General features: G+C 37.9%; 1 protein-coding gene across 4 annotated transcripts in view; it reads left to right on the top strand.

The window, feature by feature from the left end:
* The first annotated feature begins 19766 nt into the window (after positions 1-19766).
* PALLD (palladin, cytoskeletal associated protein) overlaps positions 19767-22461 on the top strand; it is a 210787-nt gene continuing 208092 nt past the window's right edge. The window contains exon 1 of one of the 4 annotated variants that reach the window (XM_030023196.2): positions 19767-19920. The gene's annotated coding sequence lies outside the window, so the exon portion shown is untranslated. Of the gene's footprint in view, positions 19921-22255; positions 22315-22461 lie in introns of those variants that run through there. The other 3 variants (XM_041124936.1, XM_041124885.1, XM_030023278.2) reach the window with 3 other exon arrangements.

Genomic DNA, 22461 nt, shown 5'->3' with positions numbered 1-22461 from the left:
TTCTAGCAGATGTAATACAGCTATACAAACTTGGCAAACTCTTCAAAACAGCAACAACAAGAACAGAATCCACTGGTAAAAGGGTATGATTTTATGTCACTAAGGAACACATTTTTTATTTCCATTTGTCTAACAGCCATTGGGTGGCAGACAATGAACAGTATGTACATGGCCTGCTGTGGGCCTAAGAGGTTTCCTCATTTGTGCAGTTTGTGCCTGACCAGCTGGAGATTAGATAGATCCATTGGCTCCTTCTAAGATGCACAGTAAGCAGCACAGCAGTGTCCGAGAAGTTGCTGAACTGCTTTTTAGATAGACCCCACAGATTCAATCCCTCATCTTTTTGAATATAATCCCAATACAGATTGGTATTATTTTATACATTTTTTGCCCCAGGATTTGTCACAATAGGCAAATTCTGACCAAAAACTCCTTCTGGAAAAAGTAAGTGGAAACTACAAATAAGACAATTAGAAAGTAAGCAAACCTAACATATTGTAGCCAGTTATATATGTTTATTCATATTTGTAATACACAGAATGATTTTACTTTGTGTTTTTCTGTGTGCCTGCACATATATATATGTATGTGTAGGTATGGGTGTGTAAGCGTATGGATGTTAATGCAAGAGGAATGAAATTGCTTGGAGAAAAGCTCCTGATCCTGAACTCCATATGAGACAATGCTCAATAACTTGTATCTCTAATTTCTAGGCTGGAATTCCACATCTTCCAGCTGCCACTTCAATAAAATAGTTACAGTAAGTGCTAAATCAGTGTACATACGCATTCCTCCATGAGAAAACTGTGATGCTAATAAGACCATATTTGTTCTATGATGTCAGCCCTTGTCCATCAGCTTTAGTTTTTATATGTTCTTATTTCTTTGGAAGTTCACAATTTAGAAGTAGAACTTTTTAATACTGATGTAGCCTCAAGCCTGAATAATCATATTTTTAAAAATAATTTAAATAATATAGCATTCCTGACAGGTGAGAGCATCATGGCAAAAATTCCATCTGAAAACACCACTCACTGCTAAGCCATCTGGCAGTGTTTTATCAAATTGATTACAAATAGTTGCCCATACTTGGTTAACAAGAGCTTGATTTTTGAGAAAATACCGTACTTCAGTAATAAGTAAACAAAAGTAAGAGATTGAAAAGAGTAAACAAAGATCTTGGTTCATCATCTTCCAGATGACACAAAACCTGGAATGGTTGATACATCAGAGGGTTGTGCTGTGAGCACTGGTACAGGTTGCCCAGGGACATTGTAGAGTCTCCCTCCTTGGAGATACTCTAGGTGGCCCTGCTTGAACAGGGAGGTTGGACCAGATGACCTCCAGAGGTCCCTTCCAACCTCAACCATTCTGCGATTCTGTGATCACTGAACTACCCTTCATACTACTGTAACTACAGCAATGTACTACTGTATACTAAAGTCAATTCAAAATACAATTTATGGAGATTAAAGATGTGGTATAATAGAAAGCAACTCAGCATGCTAAGTATATCAGAAAATAATGATGACAGAAGGATTATACTGAATGCAAGAAAAATTGCACAACATCAGATTGGCCACATTATAGAGGCCGTATTAAACACCAGTCAATTTTTTTGCTGATTTCCATGTGAGTTTGGTCTTGTCTTTATTATATCCTGAAAATTAAGGATTTAACTCCAGCTAGCTAGATCAGCAGCCTGCACATGTCAGCTTATGTCATGAATGAGTGATTTAGATCACTTAAATAATCACTGTCAAAGATATTAGCAAAAGTGATATTTTAATGGGCATTTGTAAAAGTGCGACTTAACAGAGTTTGATAGCAAGGTTCACTCTATTACTACACGGAAGAAAAATACAAAGGAAAATCAAGTTAGAATCTATTTTAAATGACTTACACAGAGACTGGAGATGTAAAAAAGTAAGGGAGACCCTCCTGTTGAGTCACAAGGTTCAGAGTGGACCCCCCTGCTTTCTAAACTCCTTCTCAGAGAGGAGTCTAGGTGCGGCTGGATCCACACTTAGTCCCAGACTTTGTCAATGGTTTATGTCTAATGGAATTAATATAAAGGGTAAGGAAAACCTCCTATGGAATTACTACACCAATTTGTTATTAGGGAATGAGTGATTATGCATCCTACATGACTTTGAGGTAGCAGCAATATAAGATTTATTAACACTATTATGGTAAATCACAAGATTAGGTTATATGATTTTTAACCATACTTAATGATCAGCCAATTATCAGAGTGGTTTAATAAAATTTGCTATAATCAACACTACAAAGTTTCCTAAATCAAATTGCACACACACAAAACCCCCCACACACAAATACACGGGTTAACCTATAATCTAGATTTTTCTCTCTTTGCCAATTGTAGTAAATTATTGGTACAAAATGATCTCTGAAAATTCATGAAATCTAATTGTAGTGAATTACTCACTGTTCTCCCCCATTAGCATTTGTCAGCAGATGATCTTTGACTCCCTCTTCTTCGTTGGCATCTAACAGCGGACAATCTTTGAAATCCTCGTGAAATCTACCCTGAGAGGCGTCCCCAACTCAGGGGGACATACTGGGTCACAGCCTGCTGTGATCCTGGAGAGCTCAAAGGGTCTCACTTAGGATCACTATTTATAGGATTGTGAGGTGATTGACTTTGGTCAGTGTATTTCCATTCTGGCCGCAATTCTTGTCAGGTAATTCTGGCACCTTCCAGGGCAGGCCATGATCCAGACAGCAGGAGTTTCAGGTATAGTTAGGGAGTGCCTAATTGTCCTAACTCACTGTACCGCAGCCAAGACAAGAAAGTACCAGATTGTCCCAACTCAGTGCGCTTGCAGCTGAAACAAGAACACAATGTTGGCTGACTCCGACATCGCAACGTGGCCCAGGGGGTCTGCATCACCACAGCTTAGCTTCAAAAAGTCCAATGTAACTGCACTACTTCACACATATTGATGATATTGTAACACTGCAGTGAATGACTATTTTGTATTAAGCTACACACAGTAGTAAAGTCATACGTTTGTGGGAGCAACATATGCAACTACCCCTTGATTACTTTCTTTCAGGATTTTTTCCATGCAGTAGTATGATGCATTGGTTTTCCCTGATGAAGCAGGGGCAACAATCCCTGCAGACTTGTTATCTACAATATCAAGAGTTTCTTGCTGACAAGGGAGCAAATGGATGGCAAGTTACAAAAACTTTGTGATAAGTCCAGAACTGCACTCACATGATTACAACATTTCACTGATATAGGGTCAATATTTTCTTCTTTTTTTTTCTTCACAGATTTTTTCTTTAAGGAAAGAATTTCCTTGTTAAATTCATCTTTCCTTAATTGATGTCATCCTGCTATTTAGTATTACTAAAGCATGATACTATGAATAAAGCTCCTAGTTCCTTCTATCAATCCTCATCAGTTTATAACGTCTTACAGTATCTAAGCTTTAGAATATTTTTGACTTCTTGTTCCAGAAAAAAAACCGAAGTTTTTTTGAGATTGGAAATCCCCATTTTGTTTTTAGGTTCTCACTTTTTGTGGAAAATGCTTGAAAACAAAACCTAGATACATTCCACAGTTCTGAATAGAAGAAAATTAAGAAATTAATTTAAAAAAAAATTTGATCTGATGATTTTTAATCCAATCCCATGATACTTAAGACTTCACTCACTTTGTTTGAAATGAACAATATTGAAATGAGAAAGCAGAAGTCACCTTCACTCTTCATTGAGCCTATTCAAATAACTGTTGGCTCAAAGGTGTATGTCAGAGTAGTTTTGTATTAATATCTCAAGATTATCCTTGAATTTAATTTTTTCTTATAATACCAGTGTCCTCCTGTGCACACCCATGAACATAAGCTTATTAAATAAAATTCAAAGTGTATGGTGTTACCTATATAACTGGATAAAAATTTTGAACCCTGGAGTCTCCATCTTCCCCTCTTCTCATAACAGGTAATGGCCCATGTGCTGTAGTTGATATTGAGCTATTCCCATACCAATAGAAAACACGGAGACCTCTGTTTTACTGTGCTTTCGATTCTGAAGACATTTAGTATGTTTTTCAGTTGCATCAAAGGACCCAGAAAATATTCTGGGCAGACTTTAATTATTAAAGAAATGAAATCTTGACTAAGTGGGTAGAACAACTGCCAAATGCAAAATAGATCCCAGCCTGACAAAACTAACCACTTATTTGGAGCAACACCATACAAATGATGTGGACATCAGTGTAGGAAGAGCTCAGCAAAGTTTAAAAAAACAACTGGGCAAACTGAATGGTTAAAAGAACAAGATGTGGCAACAACATAAAGCACATACTAATATATCAGAAATTATCTGACATTCTCTCAAGGATTTTAGTTCACAAGCTTTGTACTTTTCCCAAATATGGATACAGTGGCCTGTATTCTTTAGGTGGGTAGGCATGCAAATGAATTCAAAAGGAGTACAGTTTTTGGAACTTCAGACTGGCCTTCAAAGCAACTCAAAAAGCAATTAGGACATCTGAAAGATATTTGCATTCAAATTTGCATCCTTACAGGGGAAAAGAGACAAGACAAACTTCCATCCTGAATGGGAACTCCCAATGATAAGATTAGATGATCAATCATCTCAAACCTATTATGACCCCAAATGGCTGATTACCATGGTATCTAGTCTCAATTAAAATGCGGTACTGGGTGGCATATAATAATCCTATGTATGTATCTTTATTAATAATGTTTGTCAATTACAAGTTTTAAAAGATAAAGGCATAGTGGATGACATTGCCTTAAATCATACCTGCTTATCACTTCAACTATCAGAAAAAGAATTTTACCCCTCATTGATTGGAGCAGTTTTAATTAGGCAAAAGAGCAAAGAAAATCACAGTTGGTCTGCTAAGGTGGTATGTGCTCTTCAGAAAAAAAAAAAAGCAGCATAATTTAGAGAGAGTATTATTGACCTCGTAAGTTGGAAGTGAATGGGATTGCTGGAGAGTCATTGAAATCTGAACAAACTGCTGGAGGACACCGAGAAAGAAATTGATTATAAAAAGTTAAACGCTTCACAGAGAAAGTGCTTCTTAAGATAAAGCACCTCGGTCTGGTGTGCAGTCAACCACGCTGTGCTAGGCATTTAAGAACACCTGTAAATGGCAGCAATGTTACAGGTCTAGGGGTTAAAGCCTTGGTGATAACATGTTATGGACTCAGTCCCCTGTAATAAAATTTGTTCTTGCCTTTTTCCCCCTGTAAAGAATATAGAATTACATTTAAAATATTATTACAGAGGCTTCTATGGAGCTTTTGCACTTTTCAAATTCAGGAAAGACAATCTTAACTTTCAGTCCATTATTTGCTTACAACAGGTAGTACAGGCAATTATAAATAGTGCATCTCTGAACCTGACAGTTCTTGATTTTGCAATGCAAGTCTGTCTTTATCAGGCATTTCACTGCTAATATTGTTGTTGCTTTAACTTAATATTTTGCAAAAACCAGTACCAACTATGCAGCAGCAAATATATATCGGAAAAACAGAAAAATGAAAGATTTTAATTATTTTATAGACATGACCTGTGGACAATCCAGACTGTTTGCCAAAATCTCAGATCCAAAGCATCTAAGGCATTTGGCAATCCTCTGATAATCTGTTGTCTCCAGTAAATCATACTATTTATCCAGTAGAAAATGGATTCTTCTCATTGTTTGAACATCTATTCTTAGATCTTTCACACTTCTGCCTTGGGGGAAAAAAAAAAAAGCCAGCCAGTCACATTCAATACTTCTGCTTTTAAGAATCTTTCCCCTAATGGAAGGAACTTTCAAAAATCAGGAGTCAGCGATGCTCACAGAAGTCCCAATGTGTACAGAAATCAGCAAATGTGATAGATGTACTTGGAAACGAAAATGCATGCATATTCTGTCTGCAAACATGTGGCATGCATTTTCCCCTGGTCTCCCATATCATTCCAGACCTCCAGTCCTATTGTTGTGGGGGAGGAGCCGCTCACTCATTCCTCCCCCGCAGTGGGATGAGGAGGACAAAATATAACAAAAAGCTCATGGGTTGAGAGAAGGACTGGGAGGGATCACTCACTGATTATGGTCATGGGCAAAAACCAGACTTAATTTGGGGAAAAACCAAAATCAATTTAATTTACTACAAATCAAATCAAAACAAGGATACTGAGAAGTAAAACCAAACCTTAAAACACCTTCCCCCCACCCCTCACTCCTTCCCGGCTCAACTCCACTCCCAGTTTTCTCTACCTCCCCCCCCCCCCCCCCCCAGCAGCGCAGGGGGATGGGGAATGGGGGTTGGGGTTAGCTCGCCACACATTGTCTCTACCACTCCTTCCTCCTTAGGGGGAGGACTCCTCACACTCTTTCCCCGCTCTACCGTGGGGTCCCTCCACGGGAGGCAGTCCTCCATGAACTCCTCCAAGGTGAGTCCTTCCCACAGGCTGCAGCTCTTCATGAACTTCCCTGGCATGGGTCCCTTCCGCGGGCTGCCATCCTTCAGTCACAGACTGCTCCAGCACAGGCTTTCCCATGGAGTCACGGCCATCTTCAGGGGCATCCCCCTGCTCCGGTGTGGGCTCCTCCACGGGCTGTAGGTGGGCATCTGCTCCCTTACTCACCTCCATGGGCTGCAGGGGGACAGCCTGCTTCACCATAGTCTTCAGCAGGGGCTGCAGGGGAATCTCTGCTCTAGCGGAGCTCCTCCCCCTCCTTCTTCACTGACCTTAGTATCTGCATAGGTGTTTCTCCACATTCCAATCTCCTCCCCCACTGTGGGGTCCCATTCTTAAATATGTTATCCCAGAGGCAGTACCACCATCACTTATCAGGTCGGCCTTGGCCAGAGACAGGTCCAACTTGGAGCAGGGAAGCTTCTAACAGCTTCTCACAGGAGTCCCTCCTATAGCCCCTCCCCACTACCAAAAACCCCACCACACAAATCCAAAACACCTGTAAACCTTACAGGCAACTGTTGATCTGGTTAAATAGTTACTGATGTCAGCCCACCCCTAACTCTTGTCACCACTTCATTACTAGGTGTTACTCTCCCAGTTATTCTACATTAACTGATGATATGCTAACCTTTATCTGTTAGGTGATCCAGCTTGAAAGCAAACAAACCTGCTGCAGTAAGAAGCTGGTGTGTACAAGAATGGAAATTATTAGCCTGAAAAGGGTCAAACCAAAGGCTACCTCTAGCTGTTTATAATTTCCTTTCATTCCTGGACAGTGTATCAGTGGGCTCATCAAAATAGCTCAAATCGAGCAGCATGAAGTCCTAAACTGAGTGGATGGTGGGTCTGGGCAACCACAAAATAGCAATGCATCTCCTGATGCAGTACCATGAGGCCCTGGCTGACACTGTGGAGGGAGAGTATTAGGCAGAAGAGAGGCCATTACACCCAGTGGATGCATACCTCACTCATGAACATTTTTGCTCCTAATTGTCCATCATGTGAAGAACATATGTTCATCATCACTGGTATGAATTTAGGGGAAACAGAAATGAACTAAGATATGCAAGATTGACATAATAAAACCACCTTCAAAAAGCACAGTGTGGGTCTATTGTGTGCCTTAGCATGTTCAAAGCATTCTTTCCTCTTTTGTTACTCAGCTGGCCCAACATAATCTGCAATATCCCTATTATGAAAAACTACTTCTCACAAAACTCAGATGATGCCAAAATGATGAATTACTGTAATGCTTAGAAAACTCAAATACAGAGTATGCCTCTCCCACAAACTAATTTCCTTGAAGTGATCTGAGCTGCACACAAAGCCCTGCTGTTAGTGTGAAAACCCTACGCAATGGCAAAGTTGTTCTTCTCCAGTCTTCATACAGTTAATTCCTGCCATCCCCTCCAAAAAACCCACAAAAATATGTATGCTTACCTTTACCTAGGGATTGTTCTTTCCACAGTTGAAAACAGGCATTCAAACCAGACATTTCTGCAGTACATTTCACAGAATTACTTTGACATGTTTCCAGGAAATCTTTTAACTTACTTATTCCAGACCTAAAATCTGTTTAATTTGGTTGTCAATGTAAAGGCTTTTCCATTGTTTCTGCTCTTTTTTTTCCTCTCCATCTTTCATCCTTTTCTGGTTTTCTTCGATGATTTTTTCTGCTTTTGAATTCTACCGATAAATCAAATTACATATAAAGTATTTGTGAAATTTTAGTTAACAAATGTTAAATGTCTTCCATGAATTCTGTGTTCATTGCTTTATAAATTTGATTTACATTCTGCATTTTCTCTTGTATAAAATATTTTCAAAACAAAATCATAGTCAGCACATATACCACCAGTAGTATCCCAGTAGTAATGAAACATACCCACATACAGTGAAGAAAACATGTCCAAGGACAAAATGATATTAAGGCTTTGAGAACTCTTTAATCTTTGTTTTAAGTAAAGGACACATATGTACTTTAACATACATATGAGTTGGTTAATAAACAAAGACACAAAACAGCAGTGATATTCAACTGACTACTTCACATATTCAGACTAAATGAAACCTTTTTTTCTATTGTATTCAAACTTTTTGAAACAAATTTATTTTCACTCTATATCAGCTACTATGCAAGATTATAATGATATTTAGAATAAACAACCTTTGTAAGAGAATAATATTCACCACTCATTTGCTAATTAAACTGTCTAATAATAATAATAATACCTAGAACATTGATTCTCTCATATGCCTTTGCCATTCCTCTGCCCTGTCCCATTTTCTGTGTATTAGCCAAGACACAAAACAATTGTTATACACACATAAGTAGTGTGAATGACCCTGCTTTTAGGCCTCTGTTCCCCATAAGAAATGATCAGAAAAGATATGAGGGCTGCAAGCTCAATAAAGGACCAGTACTGATCCTTTATTATCACTGTGCATCACTAAACGGCAGATTGAAGAGAAGTATCATGAAGTCTTGCTAACATTTTGAACTGTGTTTTTGAGGAAATGTGTGTCTGAATGTATTAAATAACAATCACTCAGATGCCAATGTACTAGGTAGAACCTAAGAACCAAAGTAAACTTATACACATACATCATACGATGAAACACTAGTCCATTCAACATACATCTGTGCAATTCTAAAAGTGAAATTTTAGAAAGTCTTAGCAGACTGGCACAAGGATTATGCAATCATATTCAAGTACCCCTTTATTCCATGATGCAATGCAACATACAAGAATAACATTAAGGCTGCAAAGCCAAACATTCAGAAATCAGATAATGACAAAATTAAGTTTGCCCACAGAAAGAAGATGAAATCACGTAGGAACTTAGTGCAGGAATGGATAACCTAGGTTAATTTCCTTCTGTCTTGTTCTTTCACAAGTACTATGTCATGTAAACCACATGCAGCCTCTGTGAGAGGCAACATAACAGTGCCTTAACAGTGAGGCAACAGCCTGTATAAATGTGCAGTCTGCTTTCAAAGCTGTTACATTTAGGAACCTGAAAGCCTTGTGCAAGGACTGAAGTCTGTACATGAGAGGCGTCCATTCCTACTTGACTTACAATCAACCAAAAATTAAGGTATTTGGTTAAAAACAACATTTCCTAAGTCATAAACTGTTACCTATCCATGTAGAATGCTGGTGGAGTATCAGAACAATTATATCTGCTCTAATAATAAGGAAATACTTAGAATAAAAGGTCTGTAATAAACTTTAGAAAAAAAAGAAGAAATAGTTTTGATTAAAGTACCTTCCTCAAACCATATGAAAGTTTGATAAAGACAAAAGAGAATTAGCTTCTTACCTGGATTTCTGAAATCTTTTTTGTTTAACTCATTGACTATCAATATCTGCTCTATTTCCTCTCTCCAAGAAAATGTATTTGAAAATTCTCTGCAGTCACTTTTATTTTCACCTTGATCCTCAAAAGTAATTTTGTAATTTTTCTCACAGCTTTTAGCTGTGAGATTGTCATTATCATTTCCATTTTGAAAACAAACTGCAGATGCAATGACTGTCACCTTTCAGTTTATACATGCTTATTAGACAGAGGTGTTCTATCTCCACATATTACATCTTCTGGATATCTCTAAGAAAAAAAAAAAATTCTTATAAGGTTTACTAGTTAAATAACTGTACAAATGAAGTCAATGGAAATTTGAAAGATGAAAGGTAACTATTGTCATAAGTTTGGGGAAATCACATTTACTAATTTAGTTCATCAGGGTTCGAAGTCAATGGACACCAACAACCCTAAGCATAGTCTCTGCCATCCCTTCTGTGCAACTCCCACAACTGCAAACTCACTCTCACTCACACCAGTACAAGTGCCCAGGAAAATGAAGAGCATTGAAACTTGCTATACAGGAAACCCTCTAGGCTTCACTGCTTGCTGGAATATTACACCATCCATTCAACTTGCAGAAGAAAGCTAAGAGAGTTCTTGGTCAAACATACCTACATGTCTGCAAAAGAGAGGTGGTAACTTTTATGGGCTTTTGAGGTAGTTGACCCTGTGACTAAATACTCACAGACAGCATGTCCCAAGGGGAAGCTTTCAATTTCGATTCCTGAGACTCACTCATAAGATTGCTTTCAATTTAGGATTTAAAACGCATACTCAAGGATAATCCTATTCAAAACAGATAAGAATGCTGTAATGGTTTGTTTACATAGAACTTTATATCCACTGATCACAAAACTGTGCAATATATTCTCATACAGTAAGTACAATTACCTCAAAATAATAAAAATTTTGTGTTAACTAGTTCCTCAACATTGTGTATTTACACATTGTAGTTGTACATGTGTAGGTATTTTTTTAAAAATACATTATACATAATTATTACCCTAATTCCATGTAAAAGATATCTAATTCCTCCTCTAAAACTGTTTGTATCAACATAAACTTTCTAACTCTCCAGCCTGTTTGCATTATTTTAAGATTTGGGAGTGGCAACAAAGTGAATTAAGCAGCTTGTTGTTTGGTTTGGGTTTTTTAGAGCACCACTCTTCCCCCCTCTTGTTATGTAAAATAAAATCTAGATTGATTGGTTCTTTTGGATCCCAATTTTGCACACCAGACCTGCCTCTATTTCTGGCTGTACCACCTGTTCAACGATACAGTTAATGCTATTGCAAAAAGTTTTTCAATAACATATTTATTACCTAAGTTCTGTGGGTTATAGCAAGGTTTTACCCTTGCCTGAATTTCAAAGCAAATAATATAGGTATTAGATTGCTTATATGGCATCTTAGAATTTCAGAGCCTTTTGCGAAAGCATCACAAACACCTCCTGTCTTTCATCTGCGGGTTCTTTGGATCTAGTCAAGTTTTGATGGCAAAGCCAGAAATTGTATTCCAAACAGTCTGAAGGTGTTATTTCTAGTAATCCACTTGGGTGAATCATTGTTTCAGTGGCTCCCTCAGATGTCTCACTGGCAGCTTTTAACTCTCATATGCATACTTGCACCATCATTAAAGGGTGGTTGTCTTGGCTATTCAGGCCTGGTTCCTTCCAGGTCCACATTCTTCCTCTGACTGGTTGAATATTTTGCATGATTATCTGTAACATTTCACCTTTTAAAGAGAGTTCATTAGTTCACCAATCAATCAGTCTGACTTCCTTTTCTAGACCAATACCACCAGCTTCATATGAGGACCAGAAAATTGCTGTATAAATTATCACTGAAACTCAAATGACATCTCATTCAACAACTATGAAATACATGAATTTAGAATTAACTGTTCCTTTTTGGACAGGGAGTATCCCATACAAGGTGCACATCTGATGCTGTAGAATTTAAAGCATATAAAAACATACCTGCAGGTAACTGCATACTTTGCCTCTTTATCTTGATTCTAACCAAGGTATCAAACAGGACAGGAAAGGAGTTGTGCGTACCTTATCACACATTTTTCATGTTTGATGGCAAGTAGAACCTATCATGTTATGTCTGGAATATATTTTTACACAGCTTTTCATCACTGCCTTCTAAATGTACTCAATTTATCTATGCAAATTTTGGGTTTTTTTCCCCCAGAAATGATCACTGTTTAGGAAAAGGAAGAGGCTTGACCTGCCTAAATGGAGAATGTGTTTAACAGCTTGTTTTACTTAAAAATCTTGGACCTCCATTTTTCCAGTCCATCAATGGCAAAATATCAGGACGGTACCCCCACAATGTTCAGTCATTGGCTCTGAAGCTGTAATGCCTAGAGAAAGATGTACTTATAAGTACAAAATCAATACTCTGCCAAAATTCTAAGTCTTCTTTTTGACAGAACCAGTGGATTCAATTTGGGTGTCCAAGCTCTATAAATTGACTCCAAAATGAAGAAATACAAGGATTCTCACTGCCGCCACACAAGTCTTCATTGCCACTGAAAGGGTCCTGCTTTCTCCCAAGTTCTGAAGCTTACTTTATATCATTCCTAAAAGCACCCTTGTTAAAAAATAATTTGTTTGCTACATGATTTATTTCTAAAAGTAAATGATTAATTTACAATGGAATAATACGTTTCTGTTTGAAGGACATAGGCTCTTTAAACATAAAACAGGTATTTGTAAATCAGAAGTACGTAGAACACTTCACCGTGGAAGAAAAAATATATGGTTTCAGTTTTAAGCCATTAAACATGTGCTGTGGTAGAATACAGCACTCCCAAATTGTAAACATAGGTGGTTGTATTTTCAGCCAACATTAATCTGTGCTTTGTCTGACCTCATTTCGTTTCACATCAGAAAGAGAGAAAGGAAAAATTCTGTTATATTTTTACATGATACAGCCTATTATAAAACAAAAAGTAAGTTACCATTGCTTGTCCATATGATATTCACCATGTCTGGAATATTTCTGCCACCACCTTTTTCAGCACCTGTCCATTGGCCAATCAGAAAAAAGCAAAAGGCCTGAAGTCTCTCCAACTCCATGGAAACTCTTTCCAAAAATACCCCCAAGCTAAGTGTCTCCCTAATAGAAGCTAGTGATTGACAAATCTCTCAGCAGTTCATTCTAAATCGCCAGCTGTGTTTTAACTTTTTTTAAAAATTTAGTCCGACTGAGGTTAACAGCGGAAGTAATCAGCTGTTCAGTGTTCCTTCTTCAGCATTCATTCCTCTTTCCAGAAGTATGGATGTCACATTCTTGCACATTTGTCTTTGTTTAGCACTATGACTTCTGGCAGCAATACACAGCTGTCTACCCTTATCTTGCACCAGACATGTTTTTAGGTGGCAGGCTGAGCCTTCCTACAGACTGCAGGAATACATTTGGCATAATCAAAAGACAGCTTGCAATAGTTGTTAAAAAGGTAAAGTAATGTAAAGCTGTTTTATGATAAAAGGAAAAAGAGAAGTAAATATTTATTTTCCTAGAGATCAGCATTTCACAGTTTGTTGAATGAACCACATTCCTTTTTCAAGGTTAATCCCCTTGTAGAGAAAGAGGCTTTAATCTGGTATTGAACTTCAGCGCTGTCTGTGCCTGCTCAGATCAAACACATTTCACATGCTAAGAAGGAATCTGAGTACATGACTGGCTGTGAATATAAACATGTAAAATATGCACTATAGGCTTGCAGCTAAAATTAATCTAATGGAGATCATTTTCCTTATGAAGAGGAAAGTCTAACTGAGCTGCATTGACAAAGGCTTAGTACATACAACATAAAAAGACTCCATGTGTTGCTTAAGGCATTTTTCTCACTGCCCAGCTAAGAGAGTTTTACAATATGCATAAGTGCAAACAGTTTTTATAAAAAAAAATCAGATTTGTTTGAAATATATTTTTCACAAAGGTATACAGGTAACAGCTAATGTGAGTGGGACTGAAGCACATACTTAAAACTAAGCAGTTCCATACTACACAGGGCATAGAGGGACGGATAACTTTTCAGGTATGGTACAGGGAGCGATAACAAGTGTAATTAATTTACAAAATAAAAGAAACGGTAAAGCCACATGAATATGACTAACATTTACAGAACATAGGACAAAATCAACTTAGAGAAGAGTAACAGTTGAAGCAGTTAAGTTAAATGAAACTAGACAAAATTACAGCTAAGGTCTTGAATGTGGACTCCTTAAAAGAAAACTCTTCAAATTAAGAACGAGACTAGTGTTAATTCTGCTTTGCACAGTCGGGACACTTAAATTAACTACTTAACACTTACGGTTTGCATGAGGTATCGGTCTGTTTAAGTTATAATGTTACTTTTGTGACATGGATTTTCCACTAGAGTATTTTAGTTATAATTTATTTCACTTCTTTCCTTAGAAAATTATGTAGGACTATACTGAGCTGATACAGTAAAAAGGGTGCTTAGATTTCTTAAATTTATCATATAATCTGAAATCTTTACATGCTAGACTATCCAATCTCAATTATATTGCCATGTGCTACACTGCCAAATTTTATCATTGCTTTCTCTACCCTTGTGAGATTGCATCAGTCCTGCCTTCTGTAACTTTTGCTCCTTTCCCACGTTTAATTCAACATGAACTGGATTTCTTGGGTTTTTGTACTTTAACAACATCAGCTGTATTATAGGCTTGCTTAAATTCTTATTTGTATAATTCCCAAATGCCAAAACGTGGAACGGCCTTTCTAACTAAACCACATGAGATTGTCAATTCCAGTTTGTTGACACCTCATTTCTTGTCCTTTAATACTATTATATAATATGCCTCAAATATTTTAATGGAATCAGGCAGTGAAAAGGCCTTCTCAAGGCCTTCTGCACAAATGTGAGCCTAGCCTATAAGGATTTTTAAGGACTTTTATTACAAAAATATCAGTACCTGTAAATCAGACTGTCTATGCATGTTCTCTGTTCTCAGGAGGAATTTCAGAGAAATGTGTCAACAGTGCAGGGCCTAAGGTACGTGCTGGCCCCTGGCCGAAACGTTTGATGGCACACTCCACAGCAACACGTCCTGACAGCCGAACTTGTCCTGCGGGCCTCCACCGCGCCAAGACACCCTCCCGGTCGCCACAGCCAGGCGGGGCGGTGGGCTCCGGCGGTCGCTCCCCGCCCTTTACCCGCGGCGCCTTCCCCCTCACCCCGAGGGGTTGCCGGGCTCCTCCGCCTGAGGCAGCCGCTCCCGCCGGCTCCGCGCGGGACCTCTTCACCTCTGGCACCGCCGCCCCTGAGCCGGCGGCAAGCACCCGCCTCGCTTCTCCCGCCGCTGACCCCCCTCCCGCCCTTCTCCCTGAGCGCCGACTCCCCTCCAGCCCTTCTCCCTCAGCGCCGACCCCCCGGCTCGCCCTTCTCCCTCAGCGCCGAACCCCCTTCCCGCCCTTTTCCCTCAGCGCCGAACCCCGTTCCCGCACTTTTCCCTCAGCGCCGACCCCTCCTCCCGCCGTTCTCCCTCAGCGCCGACCCCTCCTCCCGCCGTTCTCCCTCAGCGCCTCGCGTTGGGCCACTGAGCGCATACATGGGCCTGTGAGTTGAAGGGTTTAAAAAGGCGAAAGGCAGGCTCGGAAACGAGTGTAGGAGTGTCGTGAACCTACGGGGAGACTGGTGAACGCCGGGGCCTGGCAAAAAGCAAAGGGGCTGCCAGTCTCGCACGGCTGGCTGACTGCACCGCCCAGCCCAGGCCACTGCCCACTCTCAGGTAACTTGGACAGGGACATCTTTACCCCAGGCACAGTGCTTATTGGCAAGGATCGAGTAGCTTTGCTCTACGTTTCTTCACCTTAGTGCTAAATCCTGCGAGGGCACGGTGTGCTTCACAGCCCCAGATGCAGGAGTGTATTAATCCCAGTGCCCACGGGCGCAAACTCCTAACAAAATTCCTTTGAGATTTTTAAGAGATGTTGAAGACACTCACCAGTAAAGTGGCAATTTGTCCATGAGTTCAGTTTTTACCTGTCTGGCTAGTGATAAATTAAAAAATATGGCATATTGAGAGAGGATAGTATTACAAATGTTCTAGTAGTCTTGAGATAAGGGAAGCTGAATTACAGGTTCCTCAGTCTGAGGTAAGTTGCCTCGGCAAGATCTTAAGATACCATAGATCTTGGACTGAGAAGCCTTCATCTCTTCCCCAGTTTAAGAAACTATTAGTTGAGTTGCTTATTAGCCGCCTTTTCCATTTCATGGTTTCCTTTCCTACTCACAGCTGTGGTAATTCTGGAAAGTTTTGGTATTTTTAATTTTATTGAACTGTTGCTACTTGCAGCCCCTCAGTCACTTTGTTGATGAAGTATTCTGTAAAAGAAGGGTGTGAGTTATTATTACTGGTTTTTTTAACGGTTTAATTTTAACAGCTGCTCTATTTCTTCTAGACCAAGTACTGGTATCACTGCTAGCAAAGCTGAAGGTGTATGAGCTTTTCCGTTGCACTTCTACAGTTTCCTTCTAGGAAAATCCTCAGAGAAACACTTCCAGAAACTTGGAAAAATGGTGTTTGAGTACCATTGACACTCCTTGACTATTTCACTATGTTTGACACTTTCATATGCACTTCCAATGCACTCTATAAAAAACACAGATTAGCTCTAACCATGTAACAAATTAATTTACAAATATATTTACAAGCAAAATTAAACATGTTTGCATACTAATGGAAAACAAAAATCTAAGCTATGTATGGCATCAAACTACAGCAGGCAGTGACCTAGTATGTTTAAGCACAGGCAACCAGATATTTTTTTTTAAAACTTTCAGAGGTGGAAAAAAATGTCTGTTAGTGACTCAAAATAACTGGAGGATTTCGTGGCAACTAGTAAAGGGGGTTGTATCTCTCTCTGCTGCTTAAAGTAGAACTAGCTCTTAAAGATTCTTATTTGAAGGTTACAGACTGGTGTTTGACTTTAGGTCTTGGAAAGGAGATTGCCAATCTTTTTGTATTTTATCCTGTTGCTATTTAGAGTAAGATGCAAAATAACAGGGACCTTAACAGAGGTTTTCTGCTTTCTCAGGTAAGTACACAAATTAGTAGGGTTAAGTGCCATACTTGTTATTATATTTTGGTTTTAGCCCAATTAACAATGAAAATCTTTTGTACTGTGTAACATCTTCATCAGATGGAATGGAAAGCTTCTACAACCAGAAGAGCTTTATAGTTTGTGACATGAGGTTTTGAATGACTCGGGCTGACTAGTATTAGAAAATTATTAAGGTTTCAGGAGACCAGACTAGCTATGCTCCATCAAATCTATCGGTAGTGAAAAGTATTATCTCTGTGGAGTTCTGTTCATCAGTTGAATTTCCCACAATACTGCAATAGGAATGGAGTGAACATACCAGGCTTAATATCCTTTATCTTGTTTGTATGTTATTATACATTTTTACGTTTTACATGTAGATGGTAAATTATTACAACATTGCATATTATTGCACGTTTATCTTTCAAAATGTGTAATTGTTCCAAAGTTTTAGTCCCTCTAGCATTTGCTTATAGTGATTTACTGCTGTCTGCCATCTTTGTAAAGGAGCATACACATTTTTGCAATAAAAATGGGAAGCCTTGATCAAAAATTAAGTAAGTTTCCAAAAGATTCAGCACAGGTCAGAGGATATAAGCATTCCCTAAATCTTAGTAGAATGACATTGGGAAAATTTTTTCATGACTTAATACAGCTGTATAAAACCTTTTCCTAATAAGTTTGCAAGTTGTGATGAGTATTTCATTAAGACTTGAAGCCGCTGGGAACAAACTGAACACAGATCTTTCACTTTCTGGGCAAATGTTTCTATCATGCTGTACAGAAAGTACTACCTGCCTACCTGATTTACACACATCACCAGTGCAACTTTATTTGTAAAAGCTCAGTTCCTTTAAAAATTATCTCCACAGGTGTCTCCAGGCAGATATGTTTTCTTTCAAGAAGTGACAATTTAAACATATAATTCCAAGAACCAGGATTCCATCCACCCCTCCCTGTAGAAAATGCTGAAGATAGCCCAAGACAGTTTGTTGCTGTTTATATGCAGGCTATTTTTGGCTCCCATTCCAAGGTGGCTAACTCTTATGCATTTAGTGGAGAGGCTGGGTGCCTGACACAGGGTCTGGATTCCACTCTGTGGGGTGACTGCTTAAAAATTAGGCATACAGTAGTTAACTCTTAGATGACCATCTCCTTTTTTCTGTACAGTTTTTAGCCTGGAATTTTTAGAATGATGATTCTGTTCTTATTTGACACTGAAATTACTATAAAATGACCTGAAATAAAATCCTTTTCATTAATTTCATTACAACATGGTAAGGATCCCAATTCATAAGAATGGCATTTGTATACATTGTGAAGTAAGTAAGTAAGTATTCCTAATCCAACAGTTAATCTGTTCAAAGTCTGATTAGGGGACAGTAATTGCCTGCATGAAGATGCAAAGAAAGATACTATATTAACCACTGAAAGAAAATGTGTGATACTAACGCTTGGTTAACACATAAAGATGGTCTGGCACCAATAGGGAGCAATGAGTCTCTTGTGCACTTCTGTCACAGCAGTGGGTCCGTGCACTTCCATTGTTGCCAAGGAATAAACTTTAGTAAAAAAAGCAAGGCAATATCTAGAAGACCTTGAGCTAAGAATAAATGCCAGCCCACTAAATGAATTCAAGTCAGAAAGCAGATATAATGGATACTGGCAGAAGGGACGGAGGTCTATAACATCTATTTGGAACTACAATTTCTCCTATCTACTCTAGAGAATTTGACTCCCAATAGGCTGGGATCTGGCAGAAACAATCTTACCCACACATTGCTTTTATTTCTGGAAATTATGTGATAAAGGCTGTGGGTTAAACCAGCAGTCTTCATGTTTAATTCTTCCTTTCACTGAGTATCAAAGGAAATGATGTGCCTGAAAAGGCACAAGTGTGCTCTTGGACAGAAAATTTTCTTCCCTGAGACAAAACTCTCACAGGAGTTCTTAATGAGGTGAAAGTACTTCCTTAGGAAAGACAGTAAGGGAGAGTTGACAGTGTTACTCATTACACTTTACAAGGCTATAGAAACCAGAAATAAATTTTGATTGTTTCAGTGTTAATACCTGTGTCAGAGTTGTGGGGTCTTTTTAAAGCATACATGTTTTCCAGGGATTTTGTGTGTCATTTCTGAGGGAGATACTTCTTTTCTGATGATAGGATTACTTAATTTGAGATGTGAAAATTCAGTAGGTAAATTTATTTATATGGTGTAGTATATGGTTACAGATTAATAATTATTTATTATTACAAAAAGATGTACCATTTCTGCTGATAACTCTAAAAATGTTAAGGGTCTTTTCCAAGCTAAATAATTCTATGATTCTATGTTTTTTTCTTGCCCTGGAAGATTTTAAGGTACACAGGGAAGCTATTATTTTAAACTCCTTTTAGTAGAAAAAGCCAATTATTTAATTTATTGTCATAAATTAAAAAACTGTTAAGACAAAATGCTGTAAAAAGAAATTATTTTTTAAAAATTAACTTTCACACACTATGTGTTTTCTATGACCTGTGGAGGCAGGCCCTTTAATAATGAGCAAAAATCACATCCTAAAATTCCAGAATAATATTTTAAAATAAAAATAAAAAAAATATTTTAAAACAGCCTAAAATACTGTGTTAAATACAACAGAAATTGCTCATTTAAATGATTAAGTTCTCTGAATTTCTGGGTAGTAAGTGCACCGTACGTTGTACCACTTCCAGGCCTAATGTTGCTTCTACTGGAATTCCAGATAGCGGCAGTCTGCTGAAACATGAGTTCAGTTACCAAATATAGATGAGTGGGGTAAGAATTACATAGTCACAGAGGACAGATGTAACGCACAGGCCACAGTCTTCTCGATGCTTACTGAGGACCAAGCAATCTTTAGTGAATAGCTGGAGCAACTTAAGCCTACTTAGATAAAGAAGAAAAAAACCAACTTTACCCATTATTATTGTACTTGAGACTCTTCATATTGGCTTGTTCATTGTCAGGTCTGTTTTATATTTTCTGCTAAATTTAATTATTGTACTTTGGGGAGTAATTTTGCAGGATTTTAAAATTCAGAGGAAAAATATGTGCCTTTTTTGTTTTAAAAACTTACTAGATACATTTCTTCCTTCATATTATTCCTTTGAACAGATTGGCTTTGGGTCATATTTTTTTAAGTAATAATTTTTCATTGGACAGGTTCTGCAAATTTAGGATGCTTATACATTTCTTGAAGTGAGTCCTTTGATTTTCTATGGTTTTCCGTATTTTATTATTTATCTCTTGAATATCTTAATTTAATTATTCAAATGTTTTCTGAGATTATTGTAATCCAGTACATTTTTAATTTACTATTTACCATATTCCTTAGAGCATCTATATTATTTTCTGAATAAATATTTAAACAGCGTGATATTAAAATGTGTGTTTACTTGTGAGTAATTTTTAAATATATAGCAAATAGGACCCCATAAATAGTTTATACGTAATAAGGCTGGAAGTATAGCTAAACACTGATCTGCATTGTATTTTATGTTTGTGTCTTTAAATGATACAGTATATGGCTTTGCAGGTTACCTAATAAGTAATGATGATGAAAACTGTTATAAATACATTATAGTCTAACTTGGAGAAGCTAGAAATAGCATTCAAATTTTCTGATTATGATCTTATATGCTACTTGATACGGTTTGTGATACTTCACCTCCAGTTCACTATGGTTACAAGTTTCTCTAAAAGAATAGTTGGTTTTATGTGTTACAGTGTGTCTGAAAAAAAGTCTTTATACTGGAAGCTTCCATTCAGCTGTCTAAAGCTAGACATATAATTCCATTTTTAGGCACCAGACCTTTCTCACCAAGGAGGCTTACCAGCATCAGAAATTGGCAATAACTAGCACATGTTTAATTTAATCAACTTTACCTAAATACCCAGCTACAGATTGATTTACCTAAATTTAGACACTGGGCTTTGAAAATTATGACATATGTAGCCATTATATTTTTCTAATGAAAAAACTGAGTATCAGGAGGAGATATGCTAATTCATAATACATTCATTTTAATCATTGTGTTGGGTGGCTAGCAATAGATGAAATTGTCCTCTGACCCATAACCCATTGAAACACCAGAGAAGCTTGGTGTTGGAAGTCAGAGAAGTTTATCTGAGTGTGTAATGTATCACTTCTTTGAGATGTGAGCAAGCTAGGACCCAGTATGAATCAGATTTAAATAAAAGTATCATTTGAAGCACAGATATTTACCAGTTTTCTAAATAGTAAACTAGCACCTTTGTTCATTTTTATACACAGTTTTAAAAAATAACTAAGATTAAGGAGACAGAAACTCTCCAGATTTAACCCTTGGTTCCCTGGCATTCATCCAGTTTATGCCTTAACAGCTGAGCCTCTAGGCCAACTGTTTGCTAGGCTTCTCAGATTCATTCTTTAAAGCTGCTATGTGGTAGTCAGTTATACCGTATATACTTTTTTAGATTTTGTTGACAACAGATTGGCATGGTTGCTAAATTTGTTGCCCCATAAACACACATAAAAAGAAAGAAAGATGTAATCCCAGCAAAGAATAAGCCTATCACTGTATTCTATAAAAACATATATCAAATCCTAAAATGCTTTGGTTTCCTTATACTTCTCTTTTATGTGTTGGGTTGTAATCTGTTGGCAAGACAAGCAGGCATATCAGGAGATGCATACGCCAGGCCAAGAATTCCAATAATCTATCAGTCAGTTAATGACTACATGCCGGGTAAGCCCTGGTAAAGTGACTAAAGGGAATTGGAGCTTGCACAAGCTGATGTAAAATACATCCGAGTGCATCTCATGACTGTCAAGCCACCTGTCTATCAGTGGAGAAATACTTTGAACCAGGAAGAGAAAATATAATGTTTTTTAAAATCTTGTGCAGATGCTTCCCTTGGGACAAGAGCGGTTTCCCTGATGTCTTGTTTCTTGCTGGCTTTACAGAGGCTGAGAACGCTCATTCTCATTCTAAATTCTTGTGGGAAAACTGGAGATGTATAGATGCTTCTGTACTCTGTGAAACTGGTACAGAATATACATTATACACTTAGATGGTACAGGATGATACGTAGGTTGTGAAATCTATTTCTTTAGTGTTTTACTTTTAGCATGTGGTAGTTTGATATTCCACTTATTAGTGTTGAGGAAAGTGCTACTAAACTGTATTGAAAGGTAACAAGTTACAAATGTTAACACAAGAAATAAAATAATATTAAACACATTATCTACATTAAACAGAAAGGATAACTTGGAATTTCTAATCCAAACATCCTTGTGTATGTTCTCAACTAGGACACTGTTTTCCTCTTGGAATTTGATGGTTTAGTGTCTGAAAGGCAGCGTTATGGGAAGGAGAAAAGTAAGTATATCCCCCAAATCATCGTAAGCCTAAAAACAGAAAAAATGAAGTGTAATAGCATTCGTGTGAAATAACAAATCAGATGTGAAATAACAAAACACTCAGACTGGTCTAGTGGAGTTGAGCTTGTGCTAGGCAATGTACAGA

Source organism: Aquila chrysaetos, chromosome 1, assembly GCF_900496995.4.
Source record: "Aquila chrysaetos chrysaetos chromosome 1, bAquChr1.4, whole genome shotgun sequence".
Taxonomy (NCBI): Eukaryota; Metazoa; Chordata; class Aves; order Accipitriformes; family Accipitridae; genus Aquila; species Aquila chrysaetos.
Note: the sequence above shows the minus strand (reverse complement) of the source record. Positions and strands in the feature narration are given on the sequence as shown.